At 45.6% G+C, this 21,394-nt stretch overlaps 1 protein-coding gene across 1 annotated transcript in view; it reads left to right on the top strand.

The window, feature by feature from the left end:
• LOC148143011 (uncharacterized) overlaps nucleotides 1-21,394 on the top strand; it is a 127,190-nt gene that overhangs the window by 54,790 nt on the left and 51,006 nt on the right. The window lies entirely within an intron of this gene.

Below are 21,394 nucleotides of genomic sequence, written 5' to 3'. Positions count from 1 at the left end.
GAGTGGCCAGTGACAAGCAGTGCCCTTCTCAGAGGACAATGCTGCATGATCAAATAGTGAGGGGGAGGGCAGCGATCAAATCAAAATAGAGTTGGAGGGGGAAATAATACACAAAGGTGTTAGTGGGCACCGCGTGCTCCTTCTCCAGAGACACCCCGGCTCTGACATACCTACAGAGGAGGGGCAGGCAGTCGGCCCTAATGATCCCCTCCATGGCCTGCTGCCTGGACCTGTTTATAGCCAGTTTGGCCAGCCCCAGGAGCAGACCCATGAGGAGGTCCTGTGACCTGTCCTCCCTACTTTGCACCGGGTGCCCGAAGATCACAGGAGAGGTAATATTGAGGCTGGAACCAACCCTTGAATGTATCCATTGTATATCCCACTGATTGCCAGTGGAGGTGGGTATTATCCCCGTCAGAGTTTGGGGTGCTCACCCACTTCGGAAACCAGGGGGATGTGAAAAGTTGTGACAGCAGCAGAATGACCCTGATGCAGCCCCCATTCGGCAGGGTCATTGAAAGGTATGGATCTCAGGGGGATCCCTCCCTTGGAGTGGATGGGAATATGGGCACAAACCCAGCAGCTAGAGCGGCTGTGCTTTTCTGCATAAAGGTAATGTCCTGTAAAGAAAAGTATTACACTGTAATTCCTGTTTACTACAGATTATCAGGCTATCCATTGTGTCCCAATCAAACATAGTCAGTGAAAGAAAGATAAGAAAGAGTTCAGTAAAAGGCAGAATGATCAGGCTGAGCCATTCACGGATGAAGGCTGAAGATGTGTTTCTGACGGGACGTCTGGTGTTCCTCCAGGGGGTGGCGCTCGTTTGCATTGTGTTGTGTGTGTCCATGCGGCCTCCCCATGACCTTGACTGCTGACCGGGTAACCCAGCAGGACTAGGAACGGGCCTGTCCATCTCAGCTCCAATATGTCCCGGTCCTAATGCTGAGGCTTGGCATACCCATGAATGTAAACTCTGAAGAGTTTTGGTTAACTGATGCAAATATTTCCCAGTTGTCCAACACTAGACAGTCAGCTGTTTCAGTCATTGGGATGGTTTTGATTCACCTACAAAATACATCTGCTATTATTAGACAATATCGTTAACAATGTACGCGACATAATTCTATGAAAGCAAGTTGTAGACAAGTAAAAAGGCTGACGAGGCAAGGAGGTAGTTAACAACCTCAGGGCATCCCTCTTACAGCATGCATCTTGTTTGTTTACAAATTAAACACGCTTCAGCTCTTTTCCTCGCTGTTTTCTGGAAATCTGGGTGTCACCAAGTTTGTAATAAGTATTACCATTTCCTTCTTGCCCAAGTGTGTACAATAATGCACATAATCAACTGAAGGAAGCAGCAGCAAAGAAGGAACACAAACCAATCCATCAGGGATCACCCACATTTCGGTTTGAGTATCAAACGAGTACCCTATTTGAGGCCATAGTTTGTGCTGTTCAGCAGGGGGCCTCCCCTGTGATTTCAGTCCCATACCCAGGCCTGGCATTCCTATCCCCATATTGTCTCTATCCGGGTTTTGCTGGGGACCCAATGGGACCAGAAGTTTGGGGTGGAAGGCTGCCTGCTCGGCAGCAGCATCCATCTGCTCATTCCTTTGGAGACTGTATCCATTGCCTCAGCGTGAGCTGAATATCTTGATAGCTGCCAGATTGATGGGACAAAATGGCATTACTATTAGTCTGCCCCGTGGGGGTTAAAAATCCTCTATGTTCCCACAAGTCTGTGTAATCATGGGTCACACCAAAAGCACAGTGAGAGTTGAAGACCTCAACCCCCAGGAGGGGGTGTCTCAGTTCCGCGATCGATCAACTGAACTCTAGGAGGTTCAGCAAGGTTTCACACTTTAATTAGTAACAGCCGGGTAAAGATTTGTCCAGCAACACAGATAGTAAAATATTCTGTGTTCCTTGGAGAAATTGCGTGATTAACTTGGAACAAAAAGCAATTTTCATATGTTTCTTAGGAGACAGTACAGCATGAAATTACATAATGGACAACAGGTTAACCCTGGGAAACAATGTTGTTTCACATGCATTATCTCCTCATACTTGTGCTTCAAGGTTAGCTAGGATGGTCAGTAATGTCCTATCTAGCTTAATTAGATCCATACTATGAAGAAGGCATTGTTTGCTTAATCTGTAATTCAGTTAGCTCAGGAATGCAGAAATGCAGCTTTTAGCCATTTTAAACACAGTGTTAATGTGTAGCCTGAAGCCATGTTGTTCTATTACTTTATATTGAGATGCCATTTTGTGTTTAATAAAAGGTCCTGACAACAGCCTAAATCCAGGTATTAGATCCTCATCTGGTGTGGATCCGTCACTCAAAAGAAAACTGGATTTGCAATTTAAAGCCATACGTGCTATTCTGCTAAATTAATCCAGTTGATTTTTTTTGTTTAGAAATGTGGAAACCTCGTGAACAGTTCTTCCAGTCAATCACTGGATATTCAAATTTCTCTTCAAAATTAATGATCATAACAAAACTGGGTGTCATTGTGGGATTTTGAATCTGGAAGATGTGCTTGGTAAAGTTTGGAAGAACAATATTTCAAAGTGAATGTTATCGTGTTAAGTACTAAGACTTTCTGGAGATGAAAAATTTGCCCCTGTTTGTTTTGCAACACTTAACCAAGGTCAGTTCTTTAGAATACGCAGACAGGTTGATGCGAGAGTTGAGAGCTGGGGAAAATTATCAGAAATAATACAGGCAGAAGCACAGCAATTAGAGTTAGAAAGTAAGCCAAAAATATTTTAAAAAAAGATTGGAATGTTTTATCAGCTTTTTTTTTTAAAGTTAACAAAGTAAGTGTTGGTTCTGTAGAAAATGAGTCTGGGGATTCAATAACAGAGGATAAAGAGATGGTCGGAGAATTGAAAAGAGCTTGAATCTGTCTTCAGTAGAGAGGATAAAAGTAACACTTTAGCTGGAAATCAGGAATTGAAAGGGAAGGAGGAACTGAAGACAATTACAATTACCAGGGAAGTCGTACTGAGTAAACTGTTGGAACTATGAGTTCACAAGTCTCAGGTGCCCAAAAGATTTCATCATGGACTCTTAAAGAAAAACTAGCTCGTGAAATAGTTAATGCATTGGTTTTAATTTTCCAAACCTCACTAGTTTCAGGGAAGATTTCTTTAGATTGGAAAACTCCTTTCTTCAAAAAGGGTGACTGAGAACAGGAAACTGCAGACCATTTACCTTAACATATGTCATAGGGAAAATGTTCAAAGCTATGATTAAAGATGTTATGACAGGGCACTTGTATAAGTTCAAGGTAATCAGGCAGCGTGGATGTGTTTTTGTCAATAGGAAATAATGTTTTGAAGAACGGCCTCTCCCCACTGCGACTGAGCTGATGAATCTCATGTACCGATAGGGAATGGAATCCCTTCCCACATTCCCCACTTTTCCACGACTTCTCTGCAGTTCTGGTGTCCTTTTGGCTCCCTGTTTCTGATGAACAATTGAAAGTGTGATCACATTCGGAAAACATGGACAGTCACTCCCTACTGCGAATAGTGTAATGTTTTTTCATCTGTGTAACTGGTTACAGCTCCTTCCCACAGACAGCTCATTGGGGCACACTCTCTCCCAACAAGGAGAAAATACATACAAAAGTTGAGCAGCAGACAAAATGCAAAAGCAATGAAATGTCGACCCACGGGGAAAAAAAATTGTGCCTTTATCTTTTTTCTCCCCTATTGGCATTTGGATTTTTAATTTGTCACTGACACCAACATCCCCAAAGAGCATATTGCACATGTGTGCCGGTGTCAGCAACGCAGCGCGCATGCCCGTCGGTGTCAGCAAAACATTGCGCATGTTCATCCGTCCGCCAGAAAAAGGCGCAAGCCGTTCTCCTGATGGCCCAATAGGGAGACCTGGAGGACCGGAAAGAGATAGGTCCTCCTACCAATCAGAGCTACTCTATTGTCTAAATGCGGAAGTTGGACCATGAGCTTCACCCAGACGGTAAATTCCTTCCTCTGTCCAAGATCTGTGAGTACGGCACTCTTTTTTTTTCTTGCCCCCTTTTCCATTTCTTTTTCACTCTGGTGTTCAATTGTTGACTTGCAGCAACTGAAAGCAAAGGGAGTGAATCCAGGGAGGAGACAGACTCTGGAAACGTTGGTCTGAGTCTGTGTCTCAACTGGCGAAATAGACAGGCAGGAGGCTGGAAGAACACAGCAAGCCAGGCAGCATCAGGAGGTGGAGAAGTCGACGTTTCGGGTATAACCCTTCTGCAGGACTGGGAATGAGTGTAGGGGGAGATGCAGATAAAGGGGGTGCAAGGGGCAGTGTGGTGAAGTGGGGATAGGTGAAGGCAAGCTGAGGGTACGACCTGGTTGGTCAAGGGGAGGAAGGAAACTGGTTGGTGGCAGGGAGGAGTGGAAATGAGGGGTCGGGGCTGGGAAGGGAGTTGGGGATGGGAAGTGAGGTTATTTGAAATTGGAGAACTCAATGTTGAGTTCTCCGAGCCGTAGGCTGCACAGGCGGGAGATGAGGTGTTGTTCCTCCAAGTTGTGGTTTGGTGTGGCATGGCAACGGAGGAGGCCAAAGATGGTCATGTCAGGAATGGAGTGGGAAGGGGAATTAAAATGGATGGTGACTGGGAGGGTCCGGTTGACCTCTGTGGACCCAGCTGCGATGCTCGGCGAACCGTTCCCCAAGTTTATGCTCGGTCTCCCCAATGTAGAGAAGACCACCATTGGTAAACACATGGCAAATGCAGTACCACAATGTGAAGTTAGAGCCTTTCTGTGGCAATAAAAGCAGAAAGGAGGTGTGTTGTTTAAATGGTGATGGATTGGGATGTGAAGAAAGTGAGAACTGCAGATGGTGGAGATCAGAGTCAAAGTGTGGTACTGGAAAAGCACAGTAGGTCAGGTAGCATTCAAGGAGCGGCAGAGTTGACATTTTGGGCACGAGCCCTTTATTAGGAATGATGTGTGAACATCCTAAGGGGCCTCAGCGTCCTCCTACACCAGTCACTGCCAGTTGTCAGACAGGTGCAGCAAGCAATCAGCAAGGCAAGTGTTATATTAGCAAAAGGAATTGAGTTCAGAATTGAGAATGTCTCTCTGTAGTTAGGGGATCATTGAATATGTTCAAGGCTGAGCTCATCTGATTTTAGAACAACAAAGAAGTGGATGTTTATGGAGGAAGGCAAGAAAATGATTTTAAGATCAGTACAGAACAGTTACAGGGTCATACAGCACAGAAACAGACCCTTCAGCCCAACTAGTCCATGCTGACCATATTCGCAAACTAAACTAGTCCCACCTAGATTGGCCCAATTCCGTCTGAACTTTTCCTATTCATGTACTTATCAAAATGTCTTTTAAATATTGTTACTGTACCTGCATCCATCACTTCCTTTGGACATTTATTCCACACACAAACTACTCTGTGTTTGAAAAAAAGGTGCCCCTCCTGCCTTTTTGAAATCTTTCTCCTCTCGCCTTCAAATTTGCTGCCTAATCTTGAACCAATACCTGGCAGTCACCTCATCTATCCCCCTCATGATTTTATAAACCTCTGTATGGTCACCTTTCAACCTCCTGTGGTCCATTGAACAAGTCCCAACCTATTCATCTAGATGTCAGCAGAATCACAACCAATCCATTGAATGTTGGTGCAGGTTTGTAAGACCAGGTGGCCTACTGCTTCCAATTCTCTCTCACTGTCCAGGACAGCAAGAGAACATAAGACATCAGAGCAGAAATTTAGGCCATTCAGCCAATCAGGTCTGCTCCATCATTCAATCGTGACTGATAAGTTTCACCACTCTCTGGCTGAAGAAGTTTCTCCTTACCTCCATTCTGAAAGGTCTTCCCTTTACTCTAAGGCTGTTCCCACTGGTTCTAGTCCCTCCAACCAATGGAAACACATTCCCAACGTCCACTCTGTTCAGGCTGTTCAGTATTCTGTATGTTTCAATTAGACCCTCCCCCCTCCCGAGTATGGGCCTGTTAATCAGCATGAACCAGACCCTTCAGGATGAGGTACAGCAGGGATTAGGATCAGCAAAGTGAGAATAGACGGAGTGTGTGTGGGATGGAGATTTTCAGCATCTAGGGAATAAGAGAGGAAACAAAATTCACTATAAATTAGAATTGACCGGATGGGCTGATGGGCCAATGCATGACAGATGGAGTTGAATTTGGAGAAATGTTAGGTTTGCATTTTGGTCAAGTAATCCAGGCAGGACTGACATAGTTAAGGGAAGTGTTGCAGAACAAAGAGACCTTGGAGTGCAGGTTCATAGTTCCTTGAGAGTGGAGTCACAGGTAGACAGGATAATGAAGAAGGCATTTGGGATGCTTTCTTTTATTGGTCAAAGCATTGAGTAGATGAGTTGGGAGGTTATGTTGCGGCTGTACTGGACATTGTTTGGACCATCTTTAGAATACTGCGTTCAGTTCTGGTCACCCTGCTACAGGAAATGTGTTGTGAAACTTTGAAAAGGATTGGTAAAGATTTGCGAAGTGTTGCCAGAGTAGGAGGGTTTGAGCTACAGGGAGAGTCTGAATAGACCAGGATATATTCTTGGCGCATCGGAGGCTGAGTGGTGACCTAACATGTTTATAAGGGGCATGCATAGGGTGAATACCCAAGGTCTTTTCCCCAGGGTATGGGAGTCCAGAACTAAGAGGGGCATAGGTTTAAGGTGAATGGGGAAAGGGAAGTGAGGGGCAACTTCTTCACACAAAGGGTGGTGAATGTATGGAACAAGCTGCCAGAGGAAGTGGTGGAGGCTGGTGCAGTGACATCATTTAAAAGGCACCTGGCTGGGTCCATGAATAGGAAGGGTTGAGAGGGATGTGGGCCAAATGCTGGCAAATGGGACGCGATTAATTTAGGATATCTGGTCAAGTTGAGATGACTGGTCTGTTTCTGTGCTGTAAGACTCTAATCGTCTTCGGTGAAAGCAGAAATGTGGTTGTGAAGACTGGACTTGCAGAGCAGCTTTCAAGGATATTTTGCCCTTAATGGGATCAGAAGAAGTTAAAATGAAATCTTTCATTTGTGACCCAGCAACTGAGTGAGTGAGGACATCTGGGATTTTGTTGGAAAGTGGGAATTGATTGCACTGTTGGGATGAAGCCCTACCGTATTCAGTCATTTCTGCTGGTGGGTGAGACTAGGCCTCAAGGTTAGGGGGAGTGGATTTCGGACAGAGATGAGAACAAATTGCTTATCCCGGAGAGTAGTGAATCTATGGAATTCTCTGGTCAAGGAAGCAGTAGAGGCAGCTTCATTAAATATATTCAAGACACAGTTGGATGGGTGTTTGCATGGTACGGGAATTAAGGGTAGTTGGGATAATGCAGGGAGGCGGAGCTCAGACAATGGATAGATCAACCATGATCTTAATGAATGGTGGAGCAGGCTGGAAGGGCCAAATGGCCTATTCCTGCTTCTATTACTATGAAACTATAATCCTGCATTTCCCATGGCTAACCCACCTAACCTGCACATCCCTGGACGCTCTGGTCAATTTAGCATGGCCAATCCAAATCAGGCCTGCTGAGCGGTGAGGTGAGGTGGAAAATGAACATTAGAGAATGATAGAAAGGGACAAGGAGAGTAAATATACCAGCGATCAAAACTGGATTTTAAAGATCACAAAAATTGAAACTAAAAACATTGTTTCTCAATGTTTGCTGCATTGTAGCAAAAGTGAATGAATTGACTGCACACATTGAAGGGAATAATTATGACCTGAGACTCCTTACAGAGACATGGCTTCAGGATGGCAAGGATTGGATCCTCAATAGCGAGGGGGTAATCAAATGGGAAGCTAGGTAAAGGTAGAGGGTTGGCCCTGCTAATCCAAACACTAATCATAGGGTAGTCTGGTGTCAGCTCAGGTTTCAGGTCCTGATTTCTCTGTCCTCTGTTGATCTCCCTGTTCCCCCGGAGTGTGATGTCAGTCTGTTCTCAGCTCTGCTGAAGTTTTGACCCCCCTTTTACACCTTCCGGAAGAGTAAAACATTCAGTTTTACCCAACCCACAATCTCCCAGCCTGTCAACTACCCAGACACAGAGTGTAGTCATAGCAGGGAATCAAACAAGAAAAATGAAACAAAATTCAAAATAAATAGGTGCTCGTGTTTAATGTTTGTTCATGAGGAAGTAAACCAGAAATAGGACTCTCCCAGGATTCTTATGGTGCCCTACTTGAGGAATTCTCTCTCCCTTCCATCTAACTATTAGTACCCAGCTAAGATTTACAACAATATTTACATCAACAGAAATAAACCATCTGTTACAAAATAGTTATAGAAATATACAGCACGGAAATAGACTTTTTCTCTCTCTCATGCACAAACGAGTCCATGGGGATGAATTTGTATTTGCAGATTTATATTTGCAAATACATTCTATTTTGCTCAAAAAATGCACAATCTGCAGGCAGTCAATCCATGTAATATTTTGTAAATTCCACTTTGATAATAGAACCAGTCTGACTAAAGATTAGGATACAGACAGACCCTGACCTCACACCTTTAATGCATTGTCTGAGCGGAGATGTCACCTTTTGTTATAAAACTTTTAAGTTCTCTCGAGAAGGTGCCTTACAAGAAGTTCTGGGATTTGCATATTAATGATACCTGCAACCCATTCTGAAAGATGAAAGCCTTAACAAGCCAGGTTAGTTCAATATATCATTTCAGTGGCAGGACATTGTCATGTTTTTCCATAAATTCTGTGTGTTCTGATCTTATACTCCGCAATCACCTGATGATGGAGCAGTGCTCCGAAAGCAAGTACTTGCAAATCAATCTGTTGGACTATAACCTGGTGTTATGTGGTGTTTAACTTTGTCCAGGTTAGGGTGGACTGACCATGCTAAATTACCCATAGTGCCCAGGGATGTGCAGGTTAGGGTGGATTGGCCGTGCTAAATTACCCATAGTGCCCAGGGATGTGCAGGTTAGGGTGGATTGGCCGTGCTAAATTACCCATAGTGCCCAGGAATGTGCAGGTTAGGGTGGATTGGCCGTGCTAAATTACCCATAGTGCCCAGGAATGTGCAGGTAAAGTGCATTACTCAGGGTTAAATGTAGAGCAATAGGGGAATGGGTTTGGGTGGGTTACCCTTCGGAGGATCGGTGTGGACTCGTTGGGCCGAGTGGCCTGCTTCCACACTTTGGGGGATTCTCTGAAGAGAACGGGTTTGTCCAAACTGTACAATGCAGTGCAGCGCAGGCGCAGCGTCGGGCGGGCCTGAGAGCCGGCCGAAGCAGGCGCAGTGTGGTGTGACCTGTTGTCGACTTCGCTCCGCCCCTTCGCACGCCCCCTTGACCCGCTCCGCCCCTTTGCACGCCCCCTTGACCCGCTCCGCCCCTTCGCACGCCTCCTTGACACGCCCCGCCCCTTTGCACGCCCCCGTGACTTGCTCCACCCCCTCGCGCCTTTAACGTCATGACGGGGAAGTGTCCCTGTCAGGTTTGAGTGGAACTCCCTCCCTCTGGGCAGCTCTTCACCCTGAGAGGGATGGGGGAGGGGGGGGAAATCTGTTCACTTGTAGCAACTGGAGTGAATCCAGGGAGGGAGGAGACTCTGCAAACTCAGGTTTGTGTCTTAGTTACTCGGGTGAGGTTGGGGGGGGAAAGATAGAGATTGGGAAATGGGTGGGATAGATATCTTTTATGTTTTACTTTATCTTTTCTTTTCTACCCTGGACTGATAGTGGTGACCTTTAAAATCCCTTTTTACAGGGTATTTGAAGATCTGAAGACTGAAGTTTCAAAATCAACAAATGAAGGGCTTTTGCCCAAAACGTCGACTCTCCTGCTCCTGACCTGCTGTGCTTTACCATCACTGCACGTTCCGACTCTGACTCTCCAGCGTCTGAAGTTCTCACTTTGACGTCAATGTGACAGTCACTCAATCCATCGGGACCGCAACGGTTTTCAACTCTGATTCTGTGAGAAGGAGCAAAGCTTTTTGGTTCCTGTTTGAGTATGTTTTCAGCATCAGTGGGACTGGATGATAGACCCTGTCGTTGCAGTGCACTGAGAGTGGAGCCTGAAACAGTTATACGGCCTGGGAAGAGGAAGTCAGGGTGGGGAGGGGCTCCACATGTTTGTGTGTGGCTGAAGCTTCCACCATGAAGAAACCCGAGGAATCACGCCCCGTAGAAAAACCATGGAAGTGTGGCGACTGCAGGAAAGGCTTCTGTTTCCCATCTGCCCTGGAGACTCATAGGTGCAATCACACCGGGGAGAGGCTGTTCCCCTGCCCTGAGTGTGGGAAGGGCTTCATCAATTCCTCCCACCTGCTGACATAGCAGCAGGTTCACACTGGGGAGAGGCCATTCACCTGCCCCGTATGTGGGAAGCATTCAGTCAGATGGGCAACTTGCGGAAAAACCAGCGGGTCTGCACCAGAGAGAAGCCCTTCAGCTGCCCTGAGTGAGGGAAGAGCTTCACGTGCCATCGCAGGGTGATTGAAGGAACAACGGTTGAGTGCAATATTGGATTGGACTATCAAACCGGTTCCAGGGACTACCGGGTTTGAATCCCGCTGTGGCAGATGGTGGAATTGGAATTCGGTCAGAAATCTGGAATTCAGAATCTAACAATGAAACCACTTTCGGGAGGTGGGGGGTGGAGAAACCCCCATCTGATTCAGTCACGTCCTTTTTTTTGGGAAGGAAACTGTCATTGTGGGAAAGAATTCACTCAGTCGTCCCAGCTGCATCCTTGAGCAGGTCTGGCCCACACATGACTCCAGACCCACAGCAGTCTGGTTGACTCAACACTCCCACCTCCTGGAGAATGAGTGGGGAGAAAATTACTTGGAAACAGGGTATGGGTTGAAATTGGTGAGTGAGGCAGCACTTCCCACAGGTTAAGGCTGTACCAAGGATCCAATTACAAAGGGACAACTTGGTGGTGACTAATAGTAAAGGAGGGAGTGTGTGCACTTTGAGCTTGAGCTGTTTAAAAAATATAACCTACTTTTTCTACACCTTTTTGCTGGGGGGATCTGAAGCTGTAACTTACCGCTGGGCTCAGACTCTTAATGAAAGACTCTTATTGAGCTCCAGGAGGTTTTTGTTTTAAAGCTGCTTACTTCTTATAGCCTCCTGCACTACGTTTCCAGTGTAGTGTATCAGACGGAGCAGTGAATGAGAAGCTATTATTGTTAGAAATGGTAATTTTTTTGTGAGTACAGGTACTGCATTATTTCATTAGCATTGTAAAGTTTCCTGACAGCACCAGGAGGTGTGGGCTGTGTTCACTAGAAACGATGTGGAAGTGCTGGTGTTGGACTGGGGTGAATAAAGTTAAAAATCTTTCAACACCAGGTTATAGTCCAACAGGTTTGTTTGGAAGCACAAGTTTTTCAGAGTGCTGCTCCTTCATTCGGTGGTTGTGGAGAATAAGATCATGATCATAGAATTTATAGTCAAAGCAGTCGAGTGTCATGGAGATGTGATTCATTAAACAATTTTAGATTAAATATTTCATCGTTTAGAATTGGCTTCTGTTCTTTGATATGTTAATCCCAGAATGTAATTTAACTGCAGAGCTTTTCTAACAAGCGTGTCAGTCTGATTCGACATTGGGACCCAGACAGAATTCACACCTATTGTCAGAAAACCTCTGTATTTAAATGACATTCTGAAAGGGCTGATTTTAAACATTTGAGAATAGCTACAATGATATATTCAGAAACATAGTTGAAGTCTGAAAGCATGTTCAATTTTTTTTACAAGAGCTGCTGAAATCTTTCTGAAACTTGAACTAAACAATGTGCAGTGAGGCCACAGCTCAGGACAGGCTGGAAGGGGTGTATGGCTTATTCCTTGTTTTGTGAAATTGGTTCCAACTATGTAAAAATAGTCACAGAGCGGGAAACAAACCCTTCAGTTCATGCCGACCAGATATCCTAAATTAATGTAGTGATGCATTTGCCCCATACCCCATAAATTCTTCTTTTCATATACCCATCCCGATGCCTTTTAAATGTTGTAATTGTACCAGTCATCACCACTTCCTTTGGCAGCTCATTCCATACACACACCACTCTCTGTGTTAAAAGGTTGCCCCTTAGGTCCCTCATAAATCTTTCTGGTCTCACCCTAAATCTATGCCCTCTAGTTCTGAACTCTCCCTACCCTGGGGAAAAGACATACAAAAGTTGAATAGCCATTAAAATGCAAAAAGAATACAATGTTGAACCACAGGGGGAATAAAAAATTGACTTTTGAACTCCTATTGGCATTTGGACACTTAAAATCTGTCAGGAACAGTAGCATCTCCACAGGGAATACTGAGCATGACCTTCGGTGTCAGCAAGCACTGCACGTGCTTGAAAGGGCACGCGACCTTCTTTTGAAGAACCAATAGGATGCCCTGGAGGACCGAAAGGGGGCGGGTCCTCCTGCCAATCAGAGCCGCCGTATTGTCGGAATGCGGAAGTTGGACCTTGAGCTTCTGCTTCTGCTCCTCTCTCTCTCTGAATGAAGATTGAACTTTACTCCCAGACTGCAACATTTTTCCTCCATTCAATATCTGTGAGTATGGCCCTTTTTTCTCGCCCAATGCTTCCATTTCTTTTTCATGCTGGGGTTCAATTGTTGACTTGCAGAAACTGAAAGGAAAGAGCGAATTCAGAGAGGGGATACTTGTGCAATGTTGGTCTGTGTCTCAATTGGCAAACATATGGCAACTGCAGTACCACCGTGTGAAGTTATAGCCTTTGTTGTGATACAAAAAAATGCCCAAAGGAGGTGCATTATTTAAATGGTGATACATTGGAATGTGGAGAAAGTGAGGACTGCAGATCAGTCGAAAAGTGTGGTGCTGGAAAAGCACAGCAGGTCAGGCAGCATCTGAGGAGCAAGAGAGTTGATGTTTCAGGCACGAGCCCTTCTTCAAGAATGATGTGTGGATAGACAAATGGGTCTCAGCGTCCTTCTACACCAGTCACTGCCAGTTGTCAGACGGGTGCAGCAAGCGATCAGCAAGGCAAGTGGTATATTAGGAGGAGAAAGTGAGGTCTGCAGATGCTGGAGATCAGAGCTGGAAATGTGTTGCTGGAAAAGTGCAGCAGGTCAGGCAGCATCCAGGGAACAGGAGAATCGACGTTTCGGGCATAAGCCCTTCTTCAGGAATGAATGAATCGTGGTATATTAGCAAGTGGAATTGAGTTCAGAAGTGGGGATGCCTTCCTGCAGTTAGATTAGATTACTTACAGTGTGGAAACAGGCCCTTCAGCCCAATAAGTCCACACTGACCCGCTGAAGCGCAACCCACCCAGACCCATTCCCCTACATTTACCCCTTCACCTAACACTATGGGCAATTTAGCATAGCCAATTCACCTAACCAGCACATTTTTGGATTGTGGGAGGAAACCCACGCAGACACCGGGAGAACATGCAAACTCCACACAGTCACCTGAGGCGGGAATTGAACCCGGGTCTCTGAAGTGGATGGTTATGGGGGAAGGCAAGAAAATGGTTTTAAGACGAGAACAGAACTGTTCAAGTCAGACAGCACAGGAACACGATTAGAGTGGTGCTGGAAAAGCACAGCAGGTCAAGCAGCATCCGAGGAGCAGGAAAATCGACGCTTTGGGCAGGAGCCCCTCCTGCCCGAAATGTTGATTTTCCTGCTCCTTGGATGCTGCCTGACCTGCTGTGCCTTTCCAGCACCACACTAATCGTGGCTCTGATCTCCAGCATCTGCAGTTCTCACTTTCACCGAGCACAGAAACAGACCCTTCAGCCCAACTAGTCCATGCTGACTATGTTTGCAAACTAAACTAGTCCAACCTGCCTGTGTTTGGCCCGTATCCCTCCAAACCTTTCCTATTCATGTACATCTCCAAATGTATTTTAAATCTTCACCTCACCTATACCCCTCATGATTTTATAAACCTCTGTAAGGTCACCCGTGCTCAAGTGAAAGTAGTCCCAGCCTCTGCACCGCTATGTAGGGAGAACCATATCCATTTATGATCTGTTCAATGCTGGTGCAGGCACGAAAGACCAAATAGTCTACTCCTGCTCCCAATTCTCACTCTGTGTCCAGGACAGCAAGAGACCATCAGATGGAGGAGCAGAAACACAACCTCCCAACTCCTGTACTCCTGGAGGGCAAAAAGACATGGCTTTGGCGACGAGAGTTAAGGAGAATCCAAAGGGTTTTTACAAATACATTAAGGGCAAAACGGTAACTAGGGGGAGAATAGGGCCCCTCCAAGATGAGCAAGGTGGCCTTTCTGTGGATCCGCAGGAGATGGGGGAGATACTAAACAAGTATTTTGCATCAGTGTTTACTGTGGAGAAGGACATGGAAGATATAGAATGTAGTCAAATAGATGGTGACACCTTGAAAAATGTTCATATTACAGAGAATGTGGTGCTGGATGTCTTGAAATGCATAAATCCCCAGGACCTGATCATGTGTTTCCTAGAACTCTGTGGGAAGCGAGTGAAGTTGCTGAGATATTTGTATCATTGATAGTTTTCTGGCACCTCACCTGTGACTGAGGTTGGCTAACGTGGTGCCACTGTTTAAGAAGGGCAGTAAGGACAAGCCATGGAACTATAGACCTGATGTCGGTGGTGGGCAAGTTGTTGGAAGGAATCCTGAGGGACAGTATTTATACATTTGGAAAGGCAAGGACTGATTAGGGATAGTCAACATGGCTTTGCGCATGGGAAATCATGTCTCACAAACTTGATTGAGTTTTTTGAAGAAGTAACAAAGAGGATTGATGAGGATAGAGCAGTGGGCGTGGTTTATGTGGACTTCAGTAAGGTGTTCGAGTTTAGATCTCATGGAACACAAGGAGGACTTGCTCAAAGATAGATGGCGGTGGAAGGTAGATTTTCAGACTTGAGGACTGTGACCAGTGGAGTGCCACAAGGATCGGTGCTGGGTTCACTACTTTTCATAATTTATGTAAATTATTTTGATGTGAACATAGGAGGTATAGTTAGTGAGTTTGCAGATGACACCAAATTGGAGGTGTAGTGGACAGCGAGCAAGGTTACCTCAGATTTACAACGGGATCTTGATCAGATGGGCCAATGGCTGAGGAGTGGCAGATGGAGTTCAATTTAGATAAATGTGAGGGGCTGCATTCTGGAAAAGCAAATCAGAGCAGGATTTATAGATTTAATGGTAAGGTCCAGGGGAGTGTTGCTGAACAAAGAGACCTTGGAGTGCAGGTTCATAGCTCCTTTAAAAGTGGAGTTGCAGGTAGATAGGATAGTGAAGAAGGTATCCTTCCTTTATTGGTCAGAGCATTGAGTACAGGAGTTGGGAGGTCATTTTTCAGCTGTATCACACTTGTGGAATATTGCGTGCAATTCTGGTCTCCTTCCTTTTGGAAGGATGTTGTGAAACATGAAAGGGTTCAGAAAAGATTAACAAGGATGTTGCCAGAGTTGGAGAGTTTGAGTTATAGGGAGAGGCTGAAGAGGATAGAGCTGTCTTCTCTGGAGCATCAGAGGCTAAGGGGTAACTTTGTAGAAGTTTATAAAATCATGGACAGGGTAAATTAGACAAAGTCTTTTCCTGGGGCGGGGGAGTCGAGAACTAGAGGACATTAGTTTAGTGTGAGGGGGCAAAGATGTAAAGTCCCCCACCATAACCACCATATTATTCTTACTGATAACTGAAATCTCCTTACAAATCTGTTTCTCAATTTCCTGCTGCTTCTTGGGAGGGGGGTGATTATCCCTTTCTTATTTCTCAGTTCCACCCAAATAACTTTCCTGGATGTATTCCCAAGAATATCCTACTTAAATACAGCTGTAATACCAACCCTTATCAAAAACCACTCCCCACCTCGCTTGCCCCCTTTTCTATCCTTCCTATAACATTTGTAGTGTGGAACATTAAGCTGCCAGTCCTGTCCATCCCTGAGCCACGTTTCTGTGATTACTATGATATCCCATGCCCTGACTTCATCTGCATTCCATGTTAGGCCTCTTGCATTGAAGTAAATACAATTTAATTTATCAATCCTAACTTGTTCTCTGCTTTGTCCTTGCCTACCCTGACTGCTTGACTCACTCCTTTTCCCAATTGTACCAGTCTCAGATTGATCTCTTTCCTCACTATTCCCACCTTACTAGTTTAAAGCCTCCTGAGCAGCTCTCGCAAATCTCCCTGTCAGTATATTAGTCCCCTTCCAATTTAGGTGCAATCCGTCCTTCTTGTACAGGTCACTTCTACCCCAGAAGAGATTCCAACAATCCAAAAATGTGAGCCCTTCTCCCCTGCACAAGCTCCTCACTCATACATTCATCTTCTCTATCCTCCTATTCCTACCCTCACTAGCTCATAGCACTGAGAGTAACCCAGATATTAAGACCCTCTAGGACCACCTTATTTAAATTCCTGCCTAATTTTCTTTGACCCTTCAGAATCTCATCCTTTTCCCTTCCGCTGTCATTGGTTCCAGTGTGTACAATGACCATCTGCTTGTCCCCCTCCCCTTTCAGAACATTCTCCACCCTCTCTGAGACATCCTTGATCCTGGTACCAGGGAGGCAACACATCATTCTGATTATTCGCTGCTGGCTGCAGAAATGTCTCTCTGTGATGATGTCCCCTGTCACAATCATCGCTTGGACCCCAGCATACCCCTCATTACATTAGACCCTGTCTCAGTACCAGAAACTTGGCTGTTCATGCTACATTCCCCAGTCCATTACCCCCTAAATTTTCCAAAACTGCATATTTGTTTGAAACGGGGATAGCCACAGAAGATTTCTGCACTATCTGTTTACCTCTCCTACCTTTCCTGGTGTTACTTCATCTATCTGACTGTATCTGCAGCTTTTCTCCCTTCCTATAACTATCTATCACTCCCCCTAGCTCTTGTAAATTCCTCATTGCCTCGAACTGTCGCTCCAACAGATCCAGTCGATCTGATAGGATTCGTGACCAAGGACACTTGCTGCAGGCAATCGTCAGTAACGTGGAAATTCTCCCTAATCTCCCATTTCCGACAGGAAGGGCATATCACTATACTAAAGGCCATCTTTACTCATCCAAAATCTACACACCCAGAAGATAACAATGTCTTTTTGCTCTTAAAAAGAAGTGCTCCAGGCTAAGTTAGCATTTATCACTTATACTTTTAAAATTTAATCAAGAGACATTTTAATAAAACATTATAATCAAGAAAGAACCCATTCAGCTCACTTCTGAACATTGAATAAAAAAACTACGTTCGAACCCAAAAGAAACCCAACCTTCAGGGGGCTGGGGCGAGCAAAACTATCGCCCCGCCCCCATTGTTTCCGAATTCGTGGAGGACTCTCCCAACCACGCCCCCTGAACGGAAGATGACATCACTCATCATGTCCCCGCCCCTATACGAGCTGGCGCATGCGCAGTGTAGCTCCCGCAGCGGGACGGCGGCAGTGTTGCTGATGGCGCCAGGGGCCTAAGGGACCAGGACAAAAACCGCTGGGAAAGGCTGAGCAGGTCCAGCAGCGCGTTTCGGCTCCGGGGATCCTTCTTCCGAACACGGACAGGTCTCAGAAACATCCCGGAGGAGGTCGCCAGCCCCGATCGCCAAGACCTGGCACCTGCCCCCGGGGAGAGGAGACAGTGAGACAGGGTAGGATTGGGAACCGCGGGAGGAGGGAGACTGGGAGTTTATAAACTCCTAGGGGGAGGCCTCAGGCCTCCAATAGAAGCCCCGCAGGCTCAGTGCTTACTTCACCGGCGAAGGAGCATTCGGGTTGCCCGGGCAACCGGCGGCCATCTTTGTGAGGGTCAGGCGGAAGTTGTCTTTGGGCCTGGAGCGCCCGGCGGCCATCTTTGTGAAGGTCGGGCGGAGGTTGTCTTTGGGCCGTCATCGCGGGCGGCCATCTTGGTGAAGGCACCGTCCGCTGTCATTTCCGGGAGAGAATTCCAACTTCGGGGCAGCCTTTGTGTCAATTAGAATTTCCTCATTTCACTCTGAGAGACCTGGCCCTGAGCTTGGTCTGTGTGGCCTTAAAACAGGAAAAGGGAATGGGAGAGAGGTCCAGAAAAAAAAACACTTAGATGGGCTGTGAATTTGAGATGAAATAATGTGATAATCTGTGGCACTGGAACAGAATGTGGGTGCTTCCAAGATGGCAGTGACCAGGAAAGCATTGACGTGTTGATGTTAGTTTCAGTTTGTAGACAAGAGAAAAGGGCGAACACCAGGAGTGGAGGAAAGACATGAGGATGGATTTGAACTTCAATGCAGGGGGAGGGATCATGTGTAGGATTCAAACTTAATACATTCAGCGAGTAGATAGGAAAAGTGTTCTGTAGAAAGTCGAACTGTCCCCTAATTTTTTAAAATCTGTGCTCACAGTGATGTCTTTTGTACGTTTCTTTTCAGGATGATGCAAGTTTCAGATGGGAAACTCAAGACAAACATCATAGCATGGAAACAGACCCTTCAGTCCAACTCATCCATGCTGACCAGATATCCCAACCGAATCTAAATCCACTTGCCAGCAGCTAGCCCATATCCCTCTGAACCCTTCCTATTCATATGCCCATCCAGATGCCTTTTACATGTTGCAATTGTACTAGCCTGTACCACTTTCTCTGGCAGCTCATTCCACACACGCACCATCCTTTGAGTGAAAAAGTTGTTCTTTGGGTCTCTTTTATATCTTTCCCCTCTCACCCTAAGCCTATGCCCTTCAGTTCTGGATGTCCCCCAGCCCAGGGAAAAGACTTTTGTCTATTTATCCTATCCATGATTATGATTTTATAAATCTCTATAAGGTCAGCCTCCAACGCTTCAGGGAAAACAGCCCCAGCCTATTCAACTTCTCCCTATAGCTCAAATCCTCCAACCCTGGCAACATCCTTGTAAATCTTTTCTGAACCCTTTCAAGTTTCACAACATCCTTCCGATAGGAAGGAGACCAGAATTGCATGCAATATTCCAAAAGTGGCCTAACCAATGTCCTGTACAGCCACAACATGACGTCCTAACTCCATTAATTAATACTCCGACTAATAAAGGAAAGCATACCAAACACCTTCACTGTCCTATCTACCTGTAACATCACTTTCAACGAGCTATGCACCTGCACTCCAAGGTCACTTTGTTCAGCAACACTCCCTGGGACCTCACCATTAACTGTAAAAGTCCTGCTAAGGTCAGCTCAAGATTTGACAATTGGATGACTTGGGCTGGGGTTTGGATCACCAGGTGCTGGGGATTTGTAAACTTTTAATCCCATCAATTTCCCCAACATCATTTCTACACAACTGCTCATTTCCTTCAGTTCTGTCCTGAATGGACCATGTGTTCCCCAACATTTTGGGGATGTTTCTTGTGTCCTCCTTTGTGAGGATCAAAGCAACGTATGTGGTGAATTGGTCTGCCATCTCTTTTTTCCACATGAGACCTTTGCCTGTTTCTAAGTGTAATTGTTTTCACTAATGCTTTTTTTGCCTCTTCACATACCCCATTTCCCCTTTTCATCAATCCTTTTGTTGAAACCTGAACTGCTCCCAGTCTTCAGATCTGCTGCTTTAGTTTTAGTCAATTTGTACGCCACTTCTTTGGATCCACTGCTATAGAAAGAGGCTGAACAGGCTGGGGCTGTTTTCCGCGGAGAATCGGAGGCTGAAGTGTGACCTTATAGAGGTTTATAAAATCATGAAGAGCATGGATAGGGTAAATAGGCAAGGTCTTTTCCCTGGGGTGGGGAAGTCCAGAATGGGTGGGTAATTGGTTCAGGGTGGGGGAGAGGGGCAGGTGTAAAACTGACCAAAAGGGCAATGTATTCACCCAGAGGATGGTACGTGTAAGGAATTAGCTTCCAGAGGAAGTGGTGGAGGCTGGTACAATTACAACATTTAAAAAGGCATCTGAATGGATATATATGAATAGGAAGGGTTTAAAAGAATATGGGCTAATGCTGGCAAATGGGATTTGATTGGAATATCGACAATAGGTGCAGGAGTAGGCCATTCTGCCCTTCGAGCCTGCACCGCCATTCATTATGATCATTGCTGATCATCCTTAATCAGTATCCTGTTCCTGCCTTATCTCCATAACCCTTGATTCCACTGTCACTGAGAGCTCTATCCAACTCTTACTTAAATGAATCCAGAGACTGGACCTCCACTGCCCTCTGGGGCAGAGCATTCCACACAGCCACCACTCTCTTGGTGAAGAAGTTTCTCCTCATCTCTGTCCTAAATGGTCTACCCGTATTTTTAAGCTGTGTCCTCTGGTTCGGCACTCATCCATCAGCGGAAACATGTTTCCTGCTTCCAGAGTGTCCAATCCTTTAATAATCTTATGTCTCAATCAGATCCCCTCTCAGTCTTCTAAACTCAAGGGTATACAAGCCCAGTCGCTCCAGTCTTTCAGCGTAAGGTAGTCCTGACATTCCAGGAATTGACCTCATGAACCTACGCTGCACGCCCTCAATAGCCAGAATGTCTTTTCTCAAATTTGGAGACCAGAACTGCACACAATACTCCAGGTGTGGTCTCACCAGGGCCCTTTTCAGCTGCAAAAGGACCTCTTTGCGTCTATACTCAATCCCTCTTGTTATGAAGGCCAGCATGCTATTAGCCTTCTTCACTACCTGCTGTACCTGCATGCTTACCTTCATTAGCTGGTGTACAAGAACACCAAGATCTCTTTGTACTGTTTGGTACAAGCGTGTTGGACCAAAGGGTGTTTCTGTGCTGTATGTCTCTATGACCCTGGCTTTCCAACGATGTTTGCCATGTCTGTATGTTCAGTTTTTCTCTGGTGTCGGTGTTAATGCCTCGATGTCTCATTTTGCTCCCCCCTTCCCGGGTCGTTAACCATTTTGCGTCTGGTTCTTCCTCAAGAAGCTGATTGCAGGTTCACCCTGAATTGGCACTTTTCTTTTTTTGCTTCCCAAAATCAGACCTGCTCACTCTCAGCAGGATCCCAGTGTTGTGAAAGCTATTCACTTCCAGGTGGAATTATCCAAAATGCACAGAGATGTCAGTCTTGATGTTTTTCAGCCCCTGGAAGATCCTTCAGGAGAATTAGTTAGAGCGGAGTGAGATGGTGCTTTTAGTTTTATGGAATAAAGAAAAGTATTCCGTAGAAAGTAGAATTCCTTGTTCAGAATTTCCACCCTGGACTGACAGTGATGACCTTTGTAATCTCTTTTTACAGAGTATTTGAAGATCTGAAGACGGAAGTTTCAAGATCAACAGATGAAGGGCTTATGCCCAAAACGTTGACTTTCCTGTACCTCGGATGCTGCCTGACCTGCTGTGCTTTTTCAGCGCCGCACTTCTCGATTCTGACTCTCCAGCGTCTACAGTCTTCACTTTGATGTCAATGTCTGACAGTAACTCAGTCCATCGGGAACGCAACAGTTTTC

This window comes from Chiloscyllium plagiosum, unplaced genomic scaffold (assembly GCF_037043375.1).
Source record: "Chiloscyllium plagiosum isolate Xiang-an unplaced genomic scaffold, Cpla_swu_hap1 HiC_scaffold_27, whole genome shotgun sequence".
In the NCBI taxonomy this organism is placed as follows: Eukaryota; Metazoa; Chordata; class Chondrichthyes; order Orectolobiformes; family Hemiscylliidae; genus Chiloscyllium; species Chiloscyllium plagiosum.
This window is presented reverse-complemented; position numbering and strand designations above follow the sequence as displayed.